Here is an 11,517-nt window from a genome sequence, read left to right as displayed (position 1 = left end):
TCCATTCCTTACTGGGTCTAGATACTGGAGCCAATATCACTAAATTTATGTTTGGATATTTGTGAAAATGTTCGTACGCATTTAATTTTTCCGCCGAGAGAGAACTATCTCCTACTTGTTGCCTATTCTGAGTTTGTTCTTTTATCACCGGATCATTGTCACCACCCCTGACCGTTCCTTCGTCACGTGCGTGTGGGAAAACAATGACAGATAAGAATTTTGTCCCACCCAGCGGTTGGTTTTTTTAACCAGTTATTTCGACTACAAGTGATTCAGTGGTCGGAAAACAGTGAAACAGTGAAACTGCATGGTATGTGTCATCACAAGACTTCACTGTAGTGTTCGATTCGTTCTTGGAGTACAATTGGCCGCTTTTTGGAGGATACAAAGTCAGTGCAAAACAGCGAAGCTATGTACGATTCGCTTGCCAAACTGGCCCAATTTCAATCGACTGGAAGCGTGAAACCCCATGCCAGATATCAACCGGAACACGACAGCAGTGCTTTTCCCCAGTGCACCTGAATGGGACCAAGTAAGGTTCTCTTCGGTTTGTTTGGGTGTCTGTCTTCTTCGATACATAAACCATTAGGACCGATGCTGATCTAAAAGCTGTTTTTTAACCTCATAACGAAAACTACTCAAAAGGTTGCTGAAAACTGTTTGACAGCCTACGACCGCTTTCGCCCTTCCAGTTCAGGCTTATCAGGTAGGAGAAGTCCGCGAGTTCCCGTGAACCTTATGTTCTACTTGAACCCAAATCGGACTGATTGTGACAAATACACTCATTTGCAAAACAATTTGGTTTTCACGGGAGACGTAAGTGAATTTCTCGTTTATGATGTTCCTCAAATGAATGTGCTGTACACAGGCCGCCTCATGTTTCAGTTGGCACGATATCTGAGATATTCCAGTATATTTTCATAAAGGAAACTACTCGCAAGGTTGATGAAAACTCGTTGACAGCCCACGATCGGTTTCGCCCTTCTTGGGGCTCATCAGGTAGGTGATCCTATCAACCTTATGTCCTACTTGAACCCAAATTAAACTGATCGCTGGAAAACGCTCATTTTCAAATCAACTTGGTTTTCACGGGAAATTCGCTTAAGTCTCCCATGAAAAACCAAACTGATCTGCAAGTGAGTGTGTCTTTCGCTATTTTTTAACCCATTACGAGTTGTCCTCAATGAATATATGATTACTTGCGGGGTAATGATACACGTATTTATGTGAAAGGAATATTTCTATGATGAGTCCACTCACCGGAGTGCACATAAGACACCGAGTTCTCTCAAAACTGGAACGAGGCTCCTGAGGGTGACAGCCTGTCTTGCAGGGAATCCGCACTGAAGTGTACATATCGTGTGAGACCTCTGTGGCTTACGCCGAAACCTATAAAGTGCCTTCAGTGAGTCTCGCCTGGCTTTCTCATAATGTAATTAGCCCTGAATTTCGCTGCCATCTAAGCACTTTTCGCTTGACATGATCACCAGTGGATGAGTTCACTCAGTCATGTACAAAAATATAGAAGTCTATATAGGTAGATATTACGAAAATAATTTCAGTTATTTTTAGCTTGATTTGGAACAGGCATTCTGCCTTCTTACTGTACTAAATCCAATGCTCGGTGAGGTCAAACTAGGCAGTTTTTTGGGAGACGCACGACTGGATGAAGAGTTAATATTGACCTTGAATACATAAAAAAGATGCTGTATGATACTTGCAACCTGACTCATACTGAATCATCCAGGTGATTCTGTTGATGTTTTCCAACTTGGGGTGGATGACAGAAGAAATTTAGTGTCTCCAAGAGTATCACACATGAGAACATCCCTGATCACCGGGCTTTTCGTGGGCTTTTCAGAACAGTAGTTCCTTGTTGAAGGGAGTTATAGTTCCGGACAGCAACCTTTAGTTACTCTCTTCACTCGCCTGCCACTTTGGAAGACGCTACTCACTTTCGGACGCTAGAGACATGTTTCTGCGTTAATTCCCTTTTCTTCCGTAAAACTGGAACCTATGATCACAACTTTCCATCTGAAGACTTAACATGTTCGATGAATGGTCTTGAACGAAAACACCTGGTTTTTTTGCCTCCATCTCGTTGATACTCACCATGCAAATGTATATTCACATTTCTCAGAATTCATGCCATCTAATTAGAACAAAAACGCTAATGATTTTCCTCCAGAATTCACAGCAAATAAGGCAGGAGCATACATAATTTTTCCACTACTAATTACCGTCATCAATCCGTCTCACCTCGCTAGAACGTAATTAGTAAAGCAGCGGTAATCTCCCCCCCCCCCGTTTCTGCACAGGATCCAAAGACACTGAGACTAATTAGCCATCAACCTAGCTGAACTGACCAGGGTTCACCAAAGATATTCTTGCCTAATTGACAAAGGCTCATATTTGTGGATCATCGGATGAATTCGATCACGTTCGCCTGGTTGGGTAGAACGAACTTGGACGAATGGACTTGAACTCAAGGACAGACACCCCAGAGGAACGTCACCATTTTGTTTGCCTATGATCACAGCGGTTCTGATGCACACAGACCAAGACATACCTTGAACCTGAGGTTGTGAAACAGTTCCCTTTTCTTACTTATAACAAGCGCAAGGCGGATTCTGCCGTACACACACAGTTTTTCAGGATGAAAACCAAGAAACTATACTCGCTAAAGCACCATTTTGTTTACAGTGAGACAAACGTTTCCAGCATTGTGCGAAATGATGGTACAATGACCATAATTCCATCAACATTACTGTAGCCGGATCAGGATCGACCTTTGAACATTGTGCATGTGAATGGTGCTCGATCTACCAATGGTACACTGAGTGTGTTGGAAGGATCTGACAAGTGGATTGTCCTCACCATGCACAGGCAGCTAAATCAAAGTGTGAGTTCAGCCTCTCCAAAATGATGGCCTTCTGACCAAGCGTCAGAAGGTATGGTGAAACCCATTGAGAACAGCGCGGGCTTTTCTACCGATGACTAGTCAGCTGACACAGCACAGATGATTGAAAAAATACCTATGGTGTATGACGTTGCTTCTGGTGTCACTGACTGCTCGACGTCGTACGGCGACACGTGAAGCCTTTACTCGTGAACACCTGAGTGTAGGTTGGATCGACCCCCTATTCACACCAAATCCACCATCTTGGCGTTGGATTCTGCTGATCAGTAAGCACATCTAACCACAATGACACAACAGGCAATGGTCCGGAAGTTCTTGATCACTTCTATATCCGCATACTTTTAGTAGCGTGAGAGTGATCGGAGATTTATCAAAAAAAATTCTCTACGAAACGTGATGTCCAGCCAGAAAGTCCACTCGTTCCTCTTTCCGAAAATTTACCATCGATTAATTGGTGAAGAAAATGCTTTTTGGTCTTTTGTTGGTAAGAACCGTATCACGTTGGTTGTATTAGAAGTGGGTCTGATAAGGTCATTGCACAAGTTACAAAGTTTCGAATCACGTTCGTTCATTTGCATCAATAGGCTTGACGCTAAACTTCAAGGATCGCGTGTACCACGCCGCAACATTGGCTAGGTTGTTGTAGGATCACAACAAATGACCTCAGAAGACGGATTATCTTCGAGGCCCTGAGGATTTTTACCATCAGTACCTTCGAATTTTTCCCAATATCAGCATCGACGAGTCTATAACGAGGTACTCGATTAGCTGCAGGTACATCCAGCACCATCAACTGCAGTGACCCGTTAATGAGCTAAGGCTATCGAACCATCGTTTACAAAGAGGAGAGTCACCCTCCTGTCTTTTTCAGGCTGTGAGGTGAGCAGTTTGAGACCTGGAAAAAAGATGCGAAAGAAACAGAGAGCATTTTGGGTTGAGGCCGTCCAACTTCTAGGGTGAGGACCCACTTAACCCCTGACTGAAGACATTGCAACAAATAAAGCCTAGTCGATGTCAGCGGAGTTTGTGCTGTCAGGTTCTTCCCAGGCTGTCTGGTTGGGCATTTAGTGGTGTCGGCAACTTGTAATGTTTGCAATGGGTCAACACAAGATCCTTTCCAATATAGTCTTTTTCACTTGAATTGTTTCACTTTCATTAACCAAACTCTGTAACTGTACGCCAGGGAATCATCAAAGTTTCCACATCAAGGTTGCTATCATGATGATGATGATGATGATAGCGAAAAAAGCGAGTGAATTAGGCCGTATTTCTTGACTTTCGTTCCACTCGCTCAAGTTGTAACATCGATACATGCAAAAATGCACTTTAACTGTCCGAAAAATACATTCATGCATGTACCTAGTTGTTTTTCTTGTGATACTCGACTGAATTTCAGCTGAAACACTCGTTTGTGATGTGTTTCCCCAACTGAATCTACTGCACTGCCTCATGGTTCAGTTGGTGCGATATTCGAAATTGCCAGGCAAATGAACGTCTTTGTCGAGTTTCGTGCACTTTGGGTTCCTAATTAATTTACCCTTCTTCACTGTACACTCCTAAAAGAAAGACAGATGCACTCATTTGCACATCAACTTGGTTTCCACGGGAGACTTAATTGAATCCCTCGTTTATGATGTTCTTCAACCAAATGTGCTGCACACAGGCCACCTCACGTTTCAGTTTTCAAATATCGCAGTATATTTCCACCGAGAGAACGGCTCACAAGGTTATCTTTGCAATATACTACTCACAAGGTTGCTAAAAACGCTTCCACAACCCACGACCGGTTTTGCCCTTCCAATTCAGGCTCATCAGGTAGGCGCAGTCCGCGAGTTTTCGTCAAACTTGTGTTCTAATTTAACCCAAATCGGACTGATCGTGACAAATACACTCATTTGCAAATCAATTAGGTTTTCACGAGAGATGTTCTTCAGCTGAATGTGTTGCACACAGGCCACCTCATGTTTCAGTTGGTACGATATTCGAGATACCGCAGTATATTTTCATAAAGGAAACTATTCTCTTCGACAGTCCACGACCTGTTTCGCCCTGCTTAGAGTTCATCAGCTGGACGTGACCAAACTTATCAGCCCTCGCAGGTGGTCCTAATTGAGGGGAGGCAGTTGTGCATTATGTCTCTCACTTTTCCCCAAAGACCAAATACGTTCAAGATAATCTTGCCAATTCATAATCATCACGCTAGGCTCGAGATATTTACACTGAGAAACAAACGAGACGTTCAGAAAATAACGTTGGTTCAATGATAAAGTTGCACAGCACTTGGCACGTAGACGTTCGTACAAATCCGCCCAGACAAAATGTGAACCATGCTTGTTTTCTCCTGTCTAATCCTGACGTTTTAAACACTCGCCTCTCTATCGTTTTATGGACCTGTGCTTGGTACCTTATTTCCAAAGATTTTGCTGTACACAATCGAGTTTAATTGATATCTTACTTGTAAAATTATGACGCTAGCTTATTGGGTAGGCGCAGTCCCTGAGTTTCCGTCAACTTTATCTTCTCCTTGAACCCAAATTGCTCAATTGCAAATCAGTTTGTTTTTTATGAGATTCAAATACAACTCAACTGAATCTCTTGTTTACAATGTTCTTAAGCAACCGAATACACTGCACCAGGTCGCTTCATGTTTCAGACTGTACGATATTCGATGGATATGTGTATAGAAGTAATACACTAGTCATAAGGTTGACGAAAAATCTTCGACAACCCAAGACCGGTTTTGTCATTCTCGGTTCCTACCATGGCGAAGCCGATCGTAGGCTTTTAAAGAGCTTTCAGCAACTTTGTGAATAGTTTCCTTTATGGAACCATATGGTGCTTCTACATGGCATTTTTCTCCTGCAAGTTTCAGATTCTTCCCTTTACTGTTTGTTGGCTCATTTGGCTGTGTACTTCAAGTGCATTCTTTCCCATCAAAGGTCTTCCTCTTGTTCATGTTTGGGGACTATGTACACTTGATGAACATGATCGGTCCTGACATGCAAAAGTGCGGTACCGGTATTTTCGATTTTGCAATACCCTCCAACAATAAGCTCCACTGTCCGCCAGAGTTCATAGGGTGTCAAATCTATCTACCTAGTGTCCAGAAAATTTGGTTGAGCAGATTTGTTGCAGTGAATCTGACAAGTATTCCCTCATTTTTGTGGTACACTCGATTTCTGCACCTTTGAAGAACGGAACAGAATTTGCGTGCTATCATTTCGAAGACTGAACTAAACTTTGGAAAGTACAAATGAATAACAGTCGGTAGTGCGGCAGTTCGGAGAACGGATCAATATTCAATGAATATCAAAAATCAAGCCAGTGAGAGGCCTTTGCGCATCCAATCGAAATTCCTCGTAAACTCGGCAAACTTTCACCCTGAGCAGTGGTGTTTGAACATTAAGTGGAGTAGAAGCAAAAGGGTTGTGGAAAAAACGGTGATCTTGGTGTAGTTTCGTAGAATAAAACAGAGGAAGTACTGAAAAAATCACATGCCACTCAGTACTGAAGCAAGTAATCACGTTATAGGCGAAAAATACTGTTCAGAAATTATACGAAGACAAGCAGAAATGGAGAGATTGCACACCCAGTCGCCGACTGATACTCCTTCCTTCTGTAGAATTGCCAACAAATCACCGGTGAAGTGAAGTGTTATACGTGATAAGTTATTACGTTCGAACAGTGGCCTTTTTGTAATCTCAAACTCTCTAATGACACTGCGGAAAATAGAGTCGGGCATAATGCCCAGGTGGGTGAGCACATGTCATCACCATGAGCAGTATCATTGAGTATTACAATAATGTCAGGTGATGTAGAACATGTTCACCTCAACTAACGTACAACAATGGTGTTCGACCTTAAATTATCAAAACAGTACACTTTAACGAACGAGTTACCACACTTGTATCAGCCTGAAAACCGTAGATCCATCGAATCTTGTTCAACAGAATTCTGTCCGAATGCTGCGTAGACCTTGTAATGTACGTAATGTAATGTATGTAATGTTTTCGGATAAGCTTCCCACAGATAATGTAAGACAACTTGAGTTATCTGGTCAATGGAACTGACATTTTGGAACAGAAGTGCGCAAAAGTTTGCTGGAGCGTTGCAATTCACATTTAGGTCTCAAAGTAGAAAAATATTTAATAAAGGGAACTACTCACAAGGTTTCCGAAAACTCTTTGACAGCCCACGACCGTTTTCGCCCTTCCAGTTCGGGCTCATCAGGTAGGCGCAGTCTCCGAGTTTCCGTCAACCTTACGATCTACTTGAACCGAAATTTCACTGTTTTTGAGAAATACACTCATTTGCAAAACACTCAAAACAAAATATACTGCGATATTCCGAATATCGTGCCAACTGAATCATGAGGCAGCCTGTGTGCAGCACATTCAGTTGTAGAATATAGAAAACAGATTTAACTTCTTGCTGCATCCGTGACATCGAAAATTGCAGCTTTTTTTCAAACTTTTGGTACACCTCTAATACAACACAACGAGGGGTGATATCAGTTGGGTGCTTACGTGTCTAGTTTTATAAAATGCGAACTTTCTACAGTATGCTCGTTGGAGAAAGCAGGGAGATTATGAACCAGTCTGGATTTCTTTAAATAGTCGAGTTGCTTGATATTGTAAGCGTGAAGAAATGTCAAAACACCAATAATTTAGGCTAGCTTTTTAAAATTAGGTTTGGGGTCTTGACTGTACATTTCACTCACACACACACACACACACGCTCACGCGATTACATGGTGGAAGTCGCAGTGACGAAGGGCTACGAAACGCCAACTAAAAACAAATCATGGTGATGTGAGTTTCCTCATACCACTATCGATCAATAAATTGCTCAGACGAATAATAATTTCACAAGGTTAGTAAAACTTCCTTGTGAGAAGTCATCACTTGAGGAGCCAGTCAATACGTGACCACGTGATGTGGTTACCCTGACTGAACGGTGAATGGCACTGTAGTTTGGAGCCAATCACACTGCTGGTCACCCTCTTGTAGTCAAACGGTTAAGTGTTCAACCAGTGGCCGGATGGTCGCGCGTTCAAAATCCTCTGAGCTTCGTGAGATGCGCGCTGCTGATGATCCCCAACAGGGATCAACAAGCTGCACAGTACTTCTCGACTTTCCGGAACAAACTGGCTCCATTGACAGGACGGAATCTTTATTGAATACAACCGAATTCTTGTGGGATAAACTTGTCATTTAGGATCACTGGGAAACAACCAAGACATTAAACAGCAGTGGTTAAACTAGAACGTTGCGCCGTATTTGGTACGTAAGTACTCGTACAAATTCGCCCAGACAAGATGAGAACCACTCAAGTTTTCCGTCTCTCACTAATTAAATAGTTTTTTTAACATTCGCCTCGAGTATTCATATTATTTTATGTATCTGTACCTGGTACATCATTTTCAAGGTTTTTTCTGCACAAAACCGAGATTAATCGATACTGTGCTTGTAAAATGATAACGTCAGCTCCCTAAAAACTGACAAGTCTGGGAACAACCGATAATCCTTCTTTGAAGGAATATTTTGACAAAAGTGAGTCTTGCTTTGGGGTGAGAACATTGCCCGTAGAAAGATGTGGAATTCCTTCTAATCAAGGACGCCATGACATTTCCACCAGATGCTTTGATAAAATTTTGGATTTGAGCTAACATTAGTCAACAAGTGTATCCATAGAAATCAACAGTTTACACGACTTATATCTAGGATATCCTAACCAAAAAAGAAGCCTCACTCTTGAAACAGTATTTACGGATATCTATTCATGTCTGTAATTTTGTCGTGATATTTATTGAAATTAATATTGGAAAAGTTATCAAAAGCTTTCGACAAAAACGCCAGAACAGGTTTACTTTTGAAAGGCGATGGGAATCAAATGCACCTCTTGCTCGAATTCACCGGATAACTACAATGACCGCGTACAACAATGGTATGTTATTTAACGAACCACTAGACTCGACAAAACTTCCGCAGTGAACTAGGTAGATTTCCCTACCGGTCACTCACTGAGGAGAATATGCACACCTAAACTGGTGCTTTCCCACCGTCCCACAAATTAAAACTTGTCTTCATGACTGGCTTTGCAAGCAATGAAACAATTGCGTAAGTTATGATTTCAGGTTGACGAAATGTTGTCACGACAGCATCTGTGAACTCTGTCCACCTGTAAATGATATTTTAAGTAAACATGCAATACTGAGGGCGAACCAGCTTTTGGGTACGATTTAAGAATTAAGGTCACATTGTTACAATAAACAGTCTGAAGTAGACAGTGAGCCATATAGAAACTAGATGTATTCGGATTTGACAAAATGGACCGACCTGGAGAAGAAGACTTAAGCAGCGATCGACACCATTCCATATTGTCGAATGTCCACAATCGATCTTTATTGGAGCATAGGAATGGTGGAGGACCGAAGAAGCTGATAGTAACGAACTGAGTCTGGCCATATTGGTGACAGCATTTAGACCTGGACCTATTCAGAAAGCCGGGGTCCTTACCTTGGCAATCAGATGAAACTTCGGTCCGGTAATTTTTGGGCAGAACTTTTCAACTACTTGTAAACAGTTGGAGCGTTGTTTAAACTAGGCAGCAGCTGCTTAAGCAAGGTATCACACCTCAATACCTATTTCGTGTACACTTAATTTCCTATACAGGAAAATGGTTTTTGTCGGCCCAGTTGTCGTTCATGTTAAATGGATAGTTGGTTTGTCAGCTCGACCAATCGATAAAGAAGATGAGTCGGTAATATAGTTTTGGCGTACGATGCTAACCGAGAAACCAAAAAGCCAGCTCTTGATCCACTGATGGTGACGGTCACACAACGAATCAGCTTTAGGAAGAAATCTCCACAAGATTTATCCCACAATGTAATTCCAGATAAAAACCGCTTTTTCCCTAAACTAGAGATAACCATGCTGGGATCACTTTCTGGGGCTTCCGAAATAATGTCTAATCGAATTTACTTTCAACGAACCTTCGAAGCTACGAAAAGAGCGCCCAAGAAATGTATACATGAGTCTTGTACTTTAGGGAGCACTCAACAGGTAAAAATCAATTTTGGCACCGGTGAATCAGTACTGCCCTTTGCCCCCAACCCTTACTCCCAGAAGTTGTCCTGGAAGGGCAGACGCTCTTGTGAAACAAATAAGAATGATGCTTAAAACGTTTGTTTTAAAAGGAGAGTTGAGTTGTTCTGAAGATAGTCGCTTCCAATGGGAGATTGATCCACTTCCTTTAAATGAAGAATCTTTCCAGTGTGCGGGCTAGATTTTTTTGTGAAACCGGTTGCGTTGGATGTCTAGAACGGAATCGATCAGTGGCGAGTACTCATCCGCCAAAGAAAGCTGTTGAAACAGTGCACGATCACACGCTAGGTATTGGTGTGGGAGTTCACGGTAAATTCTGAGTGGCCACATCCACAGAGTGGCTTTCATTCTGCACCAAGCATAACTGAATTTGGTAGGAGTGGAGCAGGTAGTTTACTGGTGGTTGCGGTGACAATAGATGGAGGCAAACAAGCAACACCGTAGCAATATGAAACATTCTAGAGTTCATATTGAACTAAATTAGAAACATCAAGGTTGTTACTGTCGGCATTCTATGTTCCGAATTAAATTCACTCCGAAAAAAAACTATGGACCACATATTAACAAGAGATTGTTACTTTACCTTCTGGTTGTTGATACTGAGACGTGCAATAAACGCACTAAAGTAAGCTAAAGAATGGGAACACATGAAAAGTGCTACACATTTGAGGTCCTACGGTTGCTACAGTAACCAGAAAATACCGGTCAGACTGCACGCACAACGCTCAAAGCGATTGACAAGCCCAAAACAAGCGAGGGCTTGTACTGTCCGGTAATGACATCTTTTTGACAAGATGTCGGTAACAACTGTGTACCACGACTCTTCCCGGGAGTGTCCGCTGGGGTCGCGTTGCTTCGGGAAATAACGTAGCCTCTCGTGGCGGTAAATTCAGACGGAACAAAGTCTCGTCGGTATGTTGGCAATGCGGAGGATGACATTTTGTGCGATTTTGTTCTTATAAAAAGCACATGTTTTCGGCTTGCTATTAATGTGGATACGAGGGAAGGTAGTTTCGGACGCGGAAACCTAGTACAACACGCAAACAAAACCTAGAATCGCAAAACAGAGAGACAGCCAGAATCCCGGTTAAACACAATACTTACAACCTGTGATAACCAGGTCGACGTTCGTCAAAAGTAGGCCACAATCGAACAAACGGAATTACAAATCGATGCGACTTCTGACGGTGTTTCCCCCGGCATGTGGAAGAATACTGAATCACTGGGATATAGACCAACAATGAACACCATCAGGAATGCATCAGGAGACAAGTTGTATTTGGTTGCTGGATTTGATCGTGAGACGGAGATGGTAAGCGATCTAGTTCGCCTTTTGTGTGGGTATAGACAGGATCGATCGTTTGCGTTATTCAAAATTACCAATTGACAAAATCAATACCGACTCAAATTTTTAAGAGTAGTCGAAGCCGTAAATCCTAATCCACAGTTTCCTGGCAGTCACTCCCCAGTAGATGTGCTGAGAAACAGACT

Source organism: Opisthorchis viverrini (genome assembly GCF_000715545.1).
Source record: "Opisthorchis viverrini unplaced genomic scaffold opera_v5_101, whole genome shotgun sequence".
In the NCBI taxonomy this organism is placed as follows: Eukaryota; Metazoa; Platyhelminthes; class Trematoda; order Opisthorchiida; family Opisthorchiidae; genus Opisthorchis; species Opisthorchis viverrini.
Note: the sequence above shows the minus strand (reverse complement) of the source record.